We start from the raw sequence: 16,344 nt of genomic DNA on the forward strand, positions 1-16,344 counted from the left end.
GAAAGTTTTATATTCGGTCTTCGGTAACTCTTATCAATTGTCTTTCATACTCACTAGTGGCTTGAGTTTCAATACAATGACCATAGAAATATGCGAAGGAACGAAGTTTTATACACAAGATAGAGGCGGGTAAGCAGTTGGTTACAATACCTAGTCTTACCATAAATACTGTCACAAAGTTTTAAGTAAATTGACACAAAATGCTGAGAGATATTTTAATACCCTAATAACATTACTGAAATGGATGCATGACAAATCAAAATCACAAATCAATATTCATAATGGCCGCCCTTACCACGCACACATTCCGTAAGTCTTTGTGGCCACGCATCAATTGAATTACGCAACACATCGACTGGAAAATGAGAACTGCCTTCAGAAGAGACCGACCGCTTTAAACTTTCAATATTGGGATGTCTCTTCTTGCAAGCAATCTCCTGAAGCTTGGACCACAATTTGTAGTCCAAAGGGTATAGATACGGACTTGCAGAAGGCCAATCTGAAGTGAAAATGAAGTCTGGAACATTTGGTATGAGGGCACGCTCCATTTCTGTGAAAAAGGGGTCAAAACATCAGCCAAAGTGTACCAGCAGACAGTGCTTGAGAGACTAGTCAAGAATGTCAACAACACTCTCTTCCATGGTCAGAACTGGAGCTTCTAGCAAGATTCAGTCCCAACATATGGGGCCCGAACAACACAGCAGTGGCTGGAGGCAAATGTACAAGAGGCAAATCAAGCAACTACGTACTATAGAGGAGTCTGTCTGATGTTTTGGTTTTGAACTGTCAAATAGCTGTTTTGTCTATTTTCAATATCTGATGCGTTTTACGTGACTTGACATGGTTATAGAAGAATATTGTAAAGCAGTTTTCAATTATTATTGTTAGGTTAAAAAAACATTACGTAATGTATGGAAAGAGGACGAAAATCAGTCATAAATTGCAACAATGAATCCTGTATTTTTTGAAATTTCAAATTCTTAAAATTTCTACATGTCCATGTTGTCAGAAGAGAGGTAGTTTAAAGTAATATGTAGTATTTTGCTGAAATTCAAGATGAGTTATGAGCATAGGCATGCGTACGGGGTATGCCAGGGGTGCCTGAGTACCCCATAATGTGTCCTCAAAAAATGTAGAAACAACCTTTAAAATAACGAAAACAATGACCGTGTTTTAAAAAGTAAGGAGTGCATGACCATTTGATTGGGCCGTACATTTTCCCTGTTTGAATGTGTGATGGCACATATCATGCATTTGTTCATGATGTTTCGCCTGAACTGTTGGAGGACGTGCCCTTGGCACTGAGGAAATGTGCGTCACTTCCTCAATGGCTTGTTCCACAATCGGTGTATTGGTAGGGGTGAATCTGTGCCTTGGCCAGCAAGATCGCCGGACATCACTCCCCTGGACTTCTTTCTATGGGGAGAGATGAAACGCCTCGTATACGAAACACCTGTCGTGTCAGCCGAGGATCTCGTTGCACGCATTAATGTCGCCGCAGCGACGATAGCAGACACCGCGTGGTTGTTTGCTCGTACTAGACAATCGTTGATTCTGCGTTGTCATCTCTGTGTGGAAGTTAATGGCAGACAGTTTGAAAATCGTCTGTGATGTGGTTCCCTCGGCACCTCTGCTCTGCACACAGTGAACATGTCGACACATATGCAACCTAGGGCAGCACCACCACCATCTTTGTTTTTCTACGTAATGGTGATGTCCACTATGGATATTCGCTTTCTTCTTGGTTATCAGTCTCCACATATCACTTTCCGTGAATAACACATCTCGCTAAACTCTTCCTTACCCCCATGACTTCAACAGACCCATTCGCTTCCTTTGGGGAATCCCTTGCGCATCAAACTTCACACATCTGTCATGTGCTTTTTTGAATAGAGCATGCCGCATTTCTTTGTGAAACGCCCTTCGCCGCGGTCATATGGTTGGCCGTTGTGCCACTATTTCCTTGTAAATAGTGTTGCCCACGGGACGAGACGGGACAGGCTTTTAAAAATTCGAGACGAGACGAGATTGACCATGTGTCATAAGACAAACGAATATTTTCGAGACGAGACAGCCTTTCCACGAGACTCCACGAGACGAGACAGGCCAAAATCTCGTCTCGTGGCCAACACTACTTGTAAACATAATTTTCGCACTTTTTCCCACTTCAATAAATCCGAATCGGTGCCGTTTTCGGCATTTTGTCATACGAACTTCTGTGCTTATTTTCACTTGTAGAATCACTTCCTACACGTTGGAAACGAACTTTAGAAACACTCTGTATATTTTCTAAAATATATGTAAAAACGTTTACATCTTATGTGCGCCATAATTAATCCATTAGATGGAGAAAAGGAAGTATTTATGGGCAGGGGTGTCCACAGACAGATTTGTGGACGCATCTTTTGGAGGAGAATTTTTTGTGATGGAGATATGACCGAGTGAACAGTAGAGCAATGGACACAAGTTGAATTACGTTATCAATTAAACATTGCTGTTATAGAAATAACCATTTCTAGACTGCCAAGGTAATTGTAACGGGTAATATTTATTATTGGAGGATCGATATCTTACTCTTACATATTAGGCCTTAGATTGACACGTGAATTCTGGTGGGTGATTGAGAATTAAACGTTGGGGGGGGGGGGCAATAACCAACCCTTGAATATCAGATTATGGCAGGAATTTTAGTTAGAGGGGATTGAGCATTAAATGGGGGGTGTATTACTATTACGTCTTAGCCTGTTGCTAAGTTAGTTTTACAGTAGTTCTCTCTTTTACAATGCATTACAGAGAAAAATTAAATTGTGAGCGAAGACATGAAGAACATTTTTAGATCCAAATTTTTGCAAACTGAAAACAATAAATTTAACGGGGCGCCATGGCATTCTCTTTTACATTTTTTTCATTTGATCGTTCGGCGTACATGGCCAACTCCTGCTGTCCCCTGGGTCTGAACTTGACGAGACTGTGAGAAAAGTAGAGAAAGCGAGCGAAGCGAGCAAGAAAATTGTACGAAATATATTTTTATTTGTTTAAAATTTGAAATCGAGGGGCACAATTGCCCCTCTGTGCCCCCTGCAAGTGTTCTTGGCCGTCTGGAAAAAATAATGCAAGAAAGACGTGAAAACGAATTCCTTCTTGGGTATCCTTTTGTCGTGCTACTCTTAGATTCTACTAATCTTTCTTTCCTTTACTTCAATGTTTGCCTCCCCCCCTGGAATTTATTTCCGTCCAAGGTTAGGGAGAATACCCCTGGTTGCGCCACTGCACCGTATTCCCCCTTCATCGGCTTGAAAATGCTTAATTTTTTTAAAGAGTATATTATCGTTTAATAACAGTGATAAGATTCCTCTACACTAAATTTCTAGATGAAAGTATAATAATATAGGGCATGTACGTCTCGATGGGGTCGCAAGGATGGCACACCTCTCCCTTAGAAATCGAATGTCAACCTAAAGGTATATATTTCAGTCATAGTAATTTACATTAATTATCATAATGGGCATGCGATAATTTCAAATTGAAGTGGTGTTTATTGAGGGGTTAACACTACAATCGGGGTAATATGCCCCATGGAAAAATACCTTGCTTGTCCTTCCGTGGGAAAAATTTGCGGACGTCCATTATTGGGGGGGGGGGGAGCAATTATACCTCTCCTTGCCCTTCCCCCCGTGCGCACGCCTATGGTTTCAGTAAAATTTTTGGTGCTTTCAAACGTATTTTCCTACTGCCTAGTGTTCTGAAATGCTCTTCAATATAGTTAGGTATCCCATCTGAAAACAGGCCCGTACCCAAGGAAGTGGCCACGGAGGCTATGCCCGCCCTCCCGAGCCATGCAGTATTTAAATGTGAATCTATAAGAAGCCACGAAAATAACACATTTGTAAAAATTTCAATTTTGCCCTTAGTGTTGCCCACGGGACGAGACGGGACAGGCTTTTAAAAATTCGAGACGAGACGAGATTGACCATGTGCCATAAGACAAACGAATATTTTCGAGACGAGACAGCATTTCCACGAGACTCCACGAGACGAGACAGGCCAAAGTCTCGTCTCGTGGGCAACACTATTTGCCCTTGCATAAACGAATGTGTTTGTTGTGTAGAGATTGATTGATTTGCTTTATTTTACTTCGCTTTTTGTGCTACTTTTGGCTATTTTCCGAAGATGGGGATGAGTGATGATATGATGAACTTGATGAATGAACACTCACAAACATCCATGCCCCTGGCGTCGTAGTACGATGTGCGATCAACTCCGCCACGGGGGCCGGCTGTTGTGTAGAGAGGCAGGCTCCAGAAGTTTGTATTCTGCAATATTGGGTAGTTGTAGTTTAATAGCCATTGATGCAAAGCTACCAGCAGTGGTGGCGATTAGGGGTGCGTAGGGGGCGAGTTTCCCCCATACTTTTTTCAACCAAGATCCATTGGAGGCACATAGTGGTTTGGAACCCGCTTTAAACTGTAGGTCCAGTCTCGATTAGCCTACCTGTGCATAAATGTGGACCTAAAAAATTCAAACTTTTCTACCAAGAGGAAATAAAGTGTCTTTGCCCCCCAGGTTTGGCACCCAATCCAATCACCGCTACTGACAGACATTGCTACCAAATGCAAATATCTCTTCTTTTTTTGTTAACTCGCATTTAGAGTTCTTTGTTGCAATAATAATTGCTAATACACATAATTTAATAAAGGTAAAATGCTCCCCTGTGCTTAGCACCACGCCATGAAGGCGTATAGGGGGTGTGGGGGTAACGCCACACACTTTCTTGATCCGGTCGTGAGTGGGGGTGATGTGATCAGCATCACGCCCCTGACCGCCTTTACCCCCCCAGGATTTCCCCCAGGTAACCATGTCATTTGACGCTGGGTGGGCGCCGGTGCCGCTTCCAATGTTACAAAAATTCCCGGATTTGAACCGGCCGGGGATCGAACCCGGGACCTTTAGCATGGTAGTCAGACGCGTTACCGACTGAGCCACCACGGCCATCATCATAATGATGCATAAATATATTATTTTCTAAACATGCAATTATCGTGACTGTTCAATGTGCAGGTGTAAGAAAATTAAATTAAACTATTAATTTGGGGAACTTGGAACTATTAGCAGACTTCTGAGAATTAAATGTAAACAATACGCACTAAGCTGTACGGCATATAGCAGCTTTTCTCTGTAAATGACTGTGTGGTTGGCTGTCGGGACGAGGGGGGGAGGTGTATCGGTGAGTTGATTCTCTTTCCGTTACTTTGTACAATAATGTTGCAACTATTCAATTGTACGTTTAGTTCTATCTGTAATATTACCATAGAATTGGTGGTCATATCTAATACTCCAACAGCATTTCGCCGACCGCCATAGTGTAGTAGTTAGCACAGAGCGGTACGCGACGCCAGGGGTTACGGGTCCAAATCCCAGCCTGGGCATAGGTGTTCTTTGTGAGTGTGTTGCTTTAATAATTTCATATCTTCCTCATTCTCATCGTCACGATTAGACAATCTTGGCAGAAATGCTATGCAAAATAACCTAAAAAAACTAAAAAAACTAAAAAAAACTAAACTACGTGACGCAACAGCTCTTGAAGGTTATTAACTCTTCACTCAAATCTCTATTCAGGACAGACAGTCACAAACATCCATGTCCGAGCCTGGATTCGAACTCGGGACCCCTGGCACCGTAGCGCGATGTGATAACCACTCCGCCACTGGTGCTGATTTCACTTGGCTACGCGGGAGCCCATTCAATAAACCTCATAACGGGAGATGCGGCGATGACCAACCAAGCAAAATATTTAAATTATTGCATTTTAAATATTCTAGAGAAGAAGTAAAAAATAAGTCAGAATATTCGCATATTTGTGCGAATTAAGCCAAGCGAAAGCATGAAACAGCTTGAAATACGCAAGAGATTCGCTAAAGTTTAGCGCATCGAAATGAGGGTCTAGTACTATCCCTCGCGCCGAACCCTCCCGCCAAGTTTCCTATTGAAGGCAATGGTGTTAAAAGCCTTAGCTCATCGCAGAATAGTGCGAATCTCTATGGTCTCTACTAGTGACGAGAACAGCCGAACTCTTACGAACAGGCATACTCTACTACAAGATCCTACGACCTCTACTTTCCCCCACTCTGGAAGGTCTGGGTCATAACAGGCTTTTTTTCTCAGTCCCCATCCCCATGTTTACAGCCAAGGCAGGGTTTCTCTGGAGTCATCAAGATTCTTCCGAGTGTCCAGTGGCGTGCCCAAGGAGAGGTTGGTGAGGGTCCTGATCCCTGGTTAGGCTCAATATTCTCTTTAAAAAATGCGGGAAAAAATGTCAATAGCAGGAAAAGATGGCAAAATGAGGAATGTTTAGGAAAACCAGAAGTAGGGTCGCCATATTGTACTTCTTTATTTCACTTGAATAGGGTGGTAGTTTGCTCATATTGATATGAGTGAACATACTGAAATAACCAAGTTGAGGCAAACTGAAAGTACCTATACCGTCACCGTATTGAATTTTCGGAAGATAATGAACGGATATTCGGTATGATATTACGAGCTAGCTTCCTTTACGGAAGGGGAGTTATCGCCATATTAAACATCTTTAGTTGGTAATGAAATCGGTAGAGTGTCTGAATGCCTCACAGGAGTATAGATTTCGTTTACCAGGATGTTTACCTCAAGTGGAAAATTTTTCTTTAATAACTAGAGAGCGGATTATTAGGTGCTAAGAAATTTTAAAATGTTCTAAAAACAGCGGAAGTTTGTATGTGGTTAAAAGTAAAAACTATATTCATTCAAAATGACTGACAGGCCCACACTTTTCCATGTTCACACACAAATCTATTTGTTTCCATGGTTTCTTCGTAACACTGTGGGAGGTAGTGTTTACCTAGCGTTGATTTACCTGGTGGTCCAAGTTGTTATAATATAGTTAGTTATTTCCTGTAGTTTAAGTGAGGTTACAGGAATCCTTGGACTCTATCGTCCTTGTTGCGTGTGATGCGCCAATCGTCTCTGGATCAAAGAGAGAAATCGCGTAGCCTTCCGGTGCTTTAAAAACTGCGGAACAGTCACTTAATTTTTCATGTCGCCATAATTGTGCAAATGAACATTCAAACAACCATATTCCTAAATTTGACAAAATTAATCAGAGGTGTATATTTAATTGTTCAGCTTTGAGCGATGAACACTTTAACGGCTTGATATAATAGTTTTCTATCTTTTATAATTTCCCTGTGATTTCCTGCTCTTTTATCTGTTAAAATAACCTCAGACCATGTTTTATTACTTTACGTGTTCCGAAGTTAAAAATTTACTTATTAAAACTTCTTGTACAAAAATTGCAATTTTGTTAAAAAAGAAAATACCGTACAGTTTCCAATAGAGCAACTAATACTTTATAGTGGAAGTATTTCTTTTAAGTTCCCCTTGCACATAGCACCGTGCCATGAAGGCCCCTTGTAGGGGATGTGGGGGTAAAATCCACACATTCTTGATCTCGGCCATTTTGGAGGTGATGTGATCAGCACCACGCCTTTAACCCCAAGGTTGCAATTGATTTGAGGCTGGGTGAACCTAGGAGCTGCTTTTTTCGGGGATCAACCAACTCGGGAATCGAACCCAAGTCTCCCCCGCTCTACCAACTAGACCACCGCGGCAGTGGAAGTATTTAGATTCTGAAAAAATCCATTTGAAAAATTGGAAAGTGAAGGTCAGTTGAAGTTTCTTCTGGAACAGATTTATATCTTATCTTCAAATAGGTTACTTCTTTAGAACTGTTTGTCTCCCATACAAAGTGGCATTAGCCTGCAGATAGAATTACCTTAAATTAAACTTTATCTTATTTCAACTCATTTCAAATAGTTTTTACGCTCTTAAGTAAAGTTTTTCCAGATTACATTGATTGATTGATTGATTTGGTGTTTTAAGTCCACTTTATGCACAGTAAGGCTAATCAGGACTGGACCTACAGTTTAAAGTGAGATCCGAAGCACTATGTGCCTCCACCGGGTATCGAACCAGGGACTCCTTGATTACAAGGCGACGACGCTACCACTGCGCCATCGGGAGGCCCTTTTCTAGTTTACAGATCAAGTGAACTAACTAGTACCACTAGTACTGCAATCAGTTTACTGCGATCAGCAAACTGACACGGGTTCGAATCCCGATAGGAGCCCACAAAATTTCGGGGTTGACCCAGCGTCGTGAGGACAATTGGGTAGCTACTTGAGAAAATGAAGTAGCGGACTCTGGTCTCGTAAACCAGAAAACAGCGGCGATGGGACTCGATACGCTCAGTGGTGTGCCCAGGATTTTTGAAAGGGAGGGGTTATGTACACTTTGCTGGTAGTCGGCTCTCATTTCGCCAACTTTTCCAACGTTTGATGTTCTTTTTTTTAGGAATACTGGGCCAAAGGACGGGTTATAACCCCCACCAACCCCCCTTGGGCACGCCACTGGATACGCTGACCGTGGCGCTTAGAGGGCTGTTGAACATGGCGTTTAGTTTAGTTTTTTTATTATTATTATTATTGCTTTATTAAGGTGACTTTTTGACTCTGCCTCGTATATAATTCAAGACTCGAGACGAGACCAAGACGAGAATGAGACGATGTGAGACTGGCATTTAAAATTCAAGACTTAACCGAGACACTATCAAAAACTTATGTTTTACAGAGAGGTGTTTCATGTTTTGCATATTACCTATTTTTATCATAAGTCCATGGACGAATCAAATTTATCGAATTTAATTAATGTGTTGCTTCTCTGACTTTAATTTCCTTTGCTTGATATAATTCATATTTTTTGCAGACTCTGAACGTGACAGACAGTTGTCATGGCGGGAATAGAAGAAATAACAAAGAAAGTACCCGATAATAAGCCTACCTATTTCATTGGGAAGAAGATTGGATATGGATCTTATTCGACAGTTCACTTGGCGAGATACGTAGATCCCGTTACCTTTAAGGAACGGCCTCTTGCATGCAAAGTAATCAACAAATCACATATAGATGCAAACTACCGAACCAAATTCGTACCCAGGGAATTGGAAATTTTGTCAAGACTTGATCATCCTCACATCGTAAATCTGCACAGGGTTTCAGATGAGGACTCTCGAGTTTATATTTTCATGGACTATGAAGAAAATGGAGATCTGCAAGAGTACATCATTAATAATGGAAAAGTGGAGGAAAATAGGTGCAAATCCTGGTTTAGGCAAATAGTAGATGCTCTCCAATATCTGCACGGTAAAAATATTGCGCACAGGGACTTAAAGTGCTCAAATATATTGATCTCAAAGCATTATGATCTCAAAATTACTGATTTTGGTTTTGCTCGTTTCTGTCAGGGCGATAACGGTAAAAGAGTGATGAGCAAAACATATTGTGGAACTCCATGTTATAGTTCACCAGAACTTGATCAGCAATTTCCGTACGATCCAAAAGCAAGTGACATTTGGTCATTGGGTATAATTCTCTACATAATGCTCAACGGGCAGTACCCATTCAAAAATGAAAACCCTGTATTGCTCCAGAGAATGAAGTTAAATCGCATTTGGCAATTCGTCCCTGGAGTTGAAGAGATTTTATCATCTGCTGTAAAGTCTCTGGTGAAACAGCTTCTTGAACCAGATTTCCTGAAAAGACCAACCATAGATGAAATTGCAAAACACGAATGGTTGAAGCGTCAACCCCCAGTATGGTCCACAAGTGTAACAAAGCATGAACTTGTGAACGAAGAAGAGCAACATAAAGAATGCGACAGTGAGGTATCAGACAGTCAGGAGCTGCCATCTCCAACTCCAGATAAAAGACCTAGTGACTGAGTTCTCTCCTCCTGCTTATACTGATTGGCATTAAATACGTCTCATATGATCTATAGACCCACTGCAATATTATGTATGAAGGTAGTATATTTAATTAAACAATTAATATGAAGCAAGCAGCATGACATAGTATGTTTGTAATCTTGAGAGTATTCATGTATGTTTTGGAACTTCCTATTTATGTAGCGTATGACTTTATTTTGGTTCTACATATAAATGATTAAGTTTAAAGAACAATAGCACATTTTCCCTCTAATTCAAATATTATTATTAAGGCCAATGGGGTTAGCAGTGCACGGCCGAATTGAAAGTATATTCAGGCCTGAATTAAATATAATATATTACATTATTTAGATTTCTATAGTATTAAACATTCTTTCTGAATTTGTTCAGAATTTGGTATAACACCTATTAATTAAAATTAAAATAAAGGATTGTTTTATGAAGTATATTTCGTACAATTCATAGTACACATCGCTTATTTGCCTGAGCAGTTGAAATTAGTGTATGATTGTAAGAAAAGTCATGAACTTCTCGATTAATGCATTACGCTTTCATATTTTAGGTGTTCTTAACTTCATATTTGATGCTCAAATATTTGGTATCTAAGATTCACCCACAACTCAGAGCGTGGGATTAAAACAAATTGGGGACAATGAAAAAAAAATGAAATTATAATTGTTCAAACAAATATGAGAATTGTAGCTTAAATTATTAATTTGTCCAAATTGTTGCCAATCTTAAAGATAATAACATCGATTAAAATGTTCACAGAACTTGCTACGACTAAACTTTCTTTCTGATTCAGTTTAATCATCACTCCTACGTGAAAGGTATAGACGTAGCACACTATGAATTTAATGGTCTTGTTCTGTAAGCAGGTTTTAATGAACATTTGACAAAGTAATTATGTGTAGGAATGATATATTTTTCTACTTCAACAGTACATGTATAAAAAATGTGTCTATCTCTGTCTTTTCCTTGCCTCCATTTGGATGCGACATTAAACTTCACGTATTTGGATGGAAACGATTGCGATTCATATTAGACGATATTAATAAAAAATTCACAGGTTATGTCCACCAGTTTTGGTCGCGACTCTTATAATTTTATGCTCGATTTTTCATATTTCATACGCAAAATTTTCAGGTCTCTACTCATAGACGTTTTACTTCAAACTTTTATTCGATTTGAAGCACGTCTCCCTTCTAATATTGATGGAAGACTGAGAGATAAAACTCCAGAGAAAGTAAACCTACCTACACTGTAACCCTTGAAACTATTACCTTAGGATCCGCATGAAAGGGTCGAAGAAAAACAACAAGCGAGATAGTGACGGTAGGCTTGTAACCATGGTTCTTCCAAAGTACACCCCCTCCCTCCCCTGTCCCCACCACATTTAATTCGTAGTAAAAAAAAATCAACAAAGGATATCGGCTTGTGACTGTACATCATAGCCTGATAGGCCATTTTGAGATTATTCTAGTTGTGAAACTTTCTTGACACAAATTCAAAACAAGTTTGTTTCGTATGTTCCATCTATCTTCATCTCAAAAAATTCCGTCTTCTTTTCGGAGCCACAAACGTCCTACTGGAACCAGCAGTCCTGCAACGGAAGACAGCAGGGTGCCCAGATTGGTGCGGTCCACCTTGTTCCTATGTCGGGGAAAGAAGTACGATAAGCGGAAAGTGTCTTCACATCGGGACTCAGGATTGACTTTCACCCGTTTCTCCAAATAGGTTTACGCAACGAAAACATAAATATATTTGTCCTTCTTTCATATAAGCCTTCCCTGTCTATATTGATGCTTCGCTATTGCTGTATAAAAAAGGTATGAGCTCAATGTAATTCAAATAAATTAAATATACAATGTCAATTACTGAGAAATCAAATAAATAAGTAAGTACAGAAATTGTCAGCCAGTTGGAAACAATGATATTTTTTGTAAAACTTGTAAAATTGTTTTGAACAAATAAATTGTTTTGAAATAAAATATACTTTGTGCAGTTATCTTCCTGTTTAAAAAATAATGTCTGAATTGCTTTTTTTAAATACAGAAATGTCAAACAAAGTCAAATTTTATAGTACATGAGTTATACACACGCGCACCTATAAAAACGTGCTGGTACGGAGTATCGTTGCGTACCACCATAAAACAAAGCACTGGTAATACCTAATCCAAAGTAAGTGCGTAATGAACTCCTCTCTGCAGCTTACGCTATAATCATTGTCCTCTTGCACTTTTCGAAGACTTGTTTCGTTAAAAAGTTTGTTCGCTAGTATTGTAATGTATGTGCGTAAAAAGAGTACATTTGTCAATATCAGCAGCTAATACTGTCAATATTTTCCGAAGTTTGTTCGAGAAACTTTTAAGTTTCAACATTTTAAATCACAATTATATTTACATCAGTGCATTTATAAAAATTACATGTGTTTTAAAGGACTGTTGCTTCATAAAGTTACTTACTATTAAGTTCCATCCATTAATTAATAGTATTAAAAAAGTGGTAAATTATAATAAGAAATCTCTATAAATCAAATCCAAAACCTTAATAATTTGGTTAGGCTATTTCTTTTCACTTCCTCTGACAAACTTTTATTTTGTCGAAGACAAAGATCGGTATTTTGCTGGTATATTGAAGCATACTTTAAGTTCGAATTGGTAAGTATTGATTGCAAATTACGTAACTTTTTTTTGTTGGTAATATATCATTTTAGAATAACATTTCTAACACACAGCAATACATTTTATTAAATGTATTGTAACTTCACAATTGAAGAAAAATTGTCAACGAAAATAAGTGCTTAAGCTTCTTTAGTTTTAAGTCCACTTTATGAACAGATTGGATAATTGGTACTGGACCTAGAGTTTAAAGTGGGATCTTAAACACTATGTTCATCCAGCGAGTATCGAAACTGAGGCTCCTTGATTACAAGGCGACTACGTTACCACTACGTCATCGGGGAAGCCAGGCACGTATCCAGAGAGGGGCTTAGGGGGCTCGAGCCCACTCCGAAAGATTTAGGTATAATGGACAATCTTTTGGATAGTTACTAAAATCAAAATGTTCATTCATATATAGTAAATCTTTGTACAACAAATCCTCTGTTTCTATTTCATATATAAAACTATCAGTATCCATGTATGCTACTTTTATGTTTTCGTATCTAGCTTGCATCACATCATAATGAAATTTATACATTTCTAATTTAGATAATTCAAGAATTGTAACACCCACAGCTATTGGCACATCACACACTACATCGGTGTTACTTCTTTCAATGAAAGTCATATTTTCAGTAATTTCTCTAAAACCTTTGTATGTAGGATCAGCAATAAGGTTCAAAAGTTTTTTCCAATTGGTCACCAAACTACACCTCAATCGATTTTTTTTTGTTCTCTAAAAATTTTACATATATGGCATTATTTATTAATTTATAAAGATCTTTCAAAACTTTAGAATTTGTTTCTATTCGATTGTTTGTATTTTTCACAATATATTGAGCTAACCATTTTGTTTGACTAAATTTTAAACCTTTATGGATTTTTGTTAATATCATACCTTGCTTCAAATCGTAACGCAACTCCCATGCTGCGTTTGGGATCGAACCTAGAACCTCTAGATTTAATTGGGTGATGTAGCTATTCCTCATTCATCTCTCAGATGGTTATCACTCGCTTGGCCTAAATGTGATAAATGCAAGAGGTTACCTTTTAAGGGAATGGCGATAGAAATTAGCTTAGATTGGATATGGGTTTTATACTCTCCATGACTGAACCGATATGGATTGGTTAAGGAAAGGATATTACTTGCCTTACAAATATATGGAGATTGTTCCTAGCTTGTCCTCTCAACTATCACTTGTCTCTTGTCACACACCATCGTCCAATAGTCGTTCCCCACTTTGCTCCTCTCTCACAATCCGTAGTCCTTACTCTCTCTCGTATTCTCGCCAACTGATCACACCTCCTGACAATCCCAACACTCACCTCACGTTTGCCTAATTGCTTATTCTGCATTCCTTTCTCTGCTTCCTGCTATCCTAAGACTTTATACTTCTTACCCAATACCTTGGGTACGATACGCTCCTCTACCCCCTAATGAAAATCTTTTGATTTTCACCTAAAGATGACAAATTTAAAGCTGTATTCCATATCGATCCTTTCTATGGAGAGATTTTTTTTTATTATTACAAAATATAGTCCCAAAATTTTTGAATTAACATACCATAACCGAAAATGTGAAATTTGAGTAATATTGTTCTTGAAAAAAGGAAAAGGAATGGAGAAAAATAAACAATAAATAAACAAAATAAATAAACAATACTTGTCAGCGTATGAAAGGTGAACACTGACATGTGAGTTTGTTATCCTGACTCATGTATGCAATGATTGAGAGTTTTACGTCACACACGTTGACGTTATGATTGTCTATGCATAAAATATGTAAACACACAACACGTAACACAATTATAAGGTTATTGTTCCATCCGTATTGACCTAATTAAAAGGTGTGTGGCACAGTAACACACTAATGAGGTAATATGTCATCAATCCTGTAAACACTGACACTGCACAACACTATTAAATATTTTGAAGTTAATTATTTACAAAATCGGCAAAGTTTGTGATACTCATCCGAGTGACACTGGCACACATATGTCATATTATCGATGTAAATTTCACCGTCTCTTACTTTAGTGTATCATGTAAATATCGCTGTCGTTTTTATTTATAATATATGTCAATTATCACAGTAAATATTTAATTAAAAAACTTGAAGTTAATGAAATTATATACACCGTATCAGTAACTGTCCTTGAGTAATAATATATGTACATGAATTTATGTATTTGAAAATAAAAATATAATAGTGTTCGATAGATAAAATCACAGCACTAACATTTGTCCATAAAATAATTCTTGAGTTATCCTGATTCTCACAAAGAGTTCAAGTAAAATACCATAATTTTACTCTTGTTATCATCACTTAATAGTCTCTGCGTATAGCAATGAAGTTTCTTCTTGAACCAAACCACGTATATATGAGTTCCTTCTGGCCGTGAAAAATGTTTTTCACTTTGATGTATTAACTTTGCAGCTACAAATATTGTCATTGAAGAAAAACGTACAGTAGAGAACTGCATATCGTCTAATTGTGAATGTGAAGTATTTAGTTGTATGTAAATATTCCTTCAAATCCATGTATGTATTATCAGCGTTGAAGATTAGCCTCGCTACTACTTGACTTCAGTAGGAGTTAATTAAAATAGAATGAAGGAGATCCGTGTTAAACGATTTGGTGCTTATCAACTGATTTCGCTGAACTGCGTAATTAAAATTGATGAAAGGTCTAATTGTAATTCCTGTTTCCACGTGTCGAAAAAATAAAAGAAAAATCTCAGAAATAAAAATCTTGAGAAATTCTCAAAAAAAATCGTAGGACAAATAATTCCTCTGCGTCCTTCAGGTGTAATTCGTGTTGATTTCTTATTTCTCCAAGGTTTTAGCTGGTGACCATCTCTAGACGTCGACATCTGTGAAAAAGTTGAACTGAGGACTGTTAACATGGTTTCATAATATTATTAAAATGTTCATTTCACCGTTAAAATTTGAATTATCTGTGAGGCAATTCAGGTAGGTTTTGGAAAGGAAATTTGCATCATATACCGAACAGGCATTTCCTCCTGATCGTTAGTGTAATGTTGTGTGTGTGAGAGAACTTAATATGTCGGTATGTGTAGAGGTTTTGTTGAGACAAGGGCGCCTCTAAGTCACCCTTATTTTAAGAAAGTAGTACTTGTAAATATTACAAGTATGAAAAATCTTGTAGTTGAGGGTTGTTATATTTGAGGAAATGGAATTTGAAAAGGAGTACCGATTCAGTCATAACATTTACTCTTACTATAAATTACCCAAATTCTGATTAATGCCATCCTTTACACACCAAATATAATTACAATCTGGAGAAGAGAAAATAAATAAATATAACTACTAATAATTACTAAAAACAAATTGAACTTTACATATGAATTGAATGTAATGCTGTAAATACTCTTAAAGATTTTATGAGTGTATACTGTAGACTACTGCAAAATTTAAATTACGTATAATTGATTTCTGAAAATATATGAATACTTAAATTAACTGAAAATATTTATAAATAATCATTGAATTGAATAAAATACTTTAAATATTACTAAAAAATAATGTGTTGATCAATCGTCCTTCTGTTTGTATAATATTGATAAAATATCGTCATTAATAGAGATTAATTGTAAAATACACAACTTGGTGATAGTGTCCATGACAATTGGAATACGTAAAATAATATTCTAAAAATCCGAAATTTCGTTGTCCATTATAGACTCTTTCTCCCTTAATGATATTGCAATCAGCCTAAGAATATTTAACGAAAATAATATACAATTGTGTATACAAAAAAATAAGGAGAAAAAAAATGAAAGTTGACAATTGGTAGTCTGTAACTATATGCATATGCACCTAACATTAAATGATATAAAAATGAAAAGT

The 16,344-nt window shown here is 37.7% G+C and overlaps 1 pseudogene; it reads left to right on the forward strand.

The window, feature by feature from the left end:
- The first annotated feature begins 2,344 nt into the window (after positions 1 to 2,344).
- LOC145982634 (testis-specific serine/threonine-protein kinase 3 pseudogene) lies at positions 2,345 to 9,808 on the forward strand (annotated as a pseudogene).
- Positions 9,809 to 16,344: the final 6,536 nt, after the last annotated feature.

Source organism: Lepisma saccharinum, unplaced genomic scaffold (genome assembly GCF_977018435.1).
Source record: "Lepisma saccharinum unplaced genomic scaffold, izLepSacc3.1 HAP1_SCAFFOLD_268, whole genome shotgun sequence".
Classification (NCBI taxonomy): Eukaryota; Metazoa; Arthropoda; class Insecta; order Zygentoma; family Lepismatidae; genus Lepisma; species Lepisma saccharinum.